Below are 628 nucleotides of genomic sequence, written 5' to 3' on the forward strand. Positions count from 1 at the left end.
ACGTTTGCAAAATGTGAGCTATTTTTTTTTTACTGCAATGATTATTTATTTATCATACAAGCAATTATTTTATTCTTATTATTTAATTCCTAATTAATAAGAAATTATTAGAAATGCTCTTTTGTGCAAATAGTAAGTACTTACTTTAAGTTTTTCCATTTATGTTCATTTATATTGTACTTTTTTTTACATGCGTAGCGTAATCAAATTAATTTAACAGTCCCTTTTGTAGAACGTTATTCTGAAGGTACAGGAGCTTTGTTTCCGGTCGTGCTCTGTCTGCGTGTGTTTGACTTGAGATTGAGCTCATCGTTTTTTTCCGCGCAGCGGGTTTTCTGTCTTCGTTGCGCGCGACCGCCCATCCGAGCGCGAGCGTGCTTTCAGCTTTTGAATGGGGGAACTTTTGTGACTGGTGGCGTGGAAGCTTTTATCTGGCTGCCGCGTGCAAAATAGGAGCGGGTCGGCAGGCTGCTATAGCTGGTGCAGCAATAATAAAAATATATATAATCGAAATGGTCTGCATTTGTCATAATTAGTCGCATGCTCCATTCTCCACGGCTGTGTTTACAGCACCCCCCCCCCCCCCCCCCCCCCCCCCCCCTCTGACAACCCGTCCACGCAAGAGCGA

This window comes from Betta splendens, chromosome 24 (assembly GCF_900634795.4).
Source record: "Betta splendens chromosome 24, fBetSpl5.4, whole genome shotgun sequence".
In the NCBI taxonomy this organism is placed as follows: domain Eukaryota; kingdom Metazoa; phylum Chordata; class Actinopteri; order Anabantiformes; family Osphronemidae; genus Betta; species Betta splendens.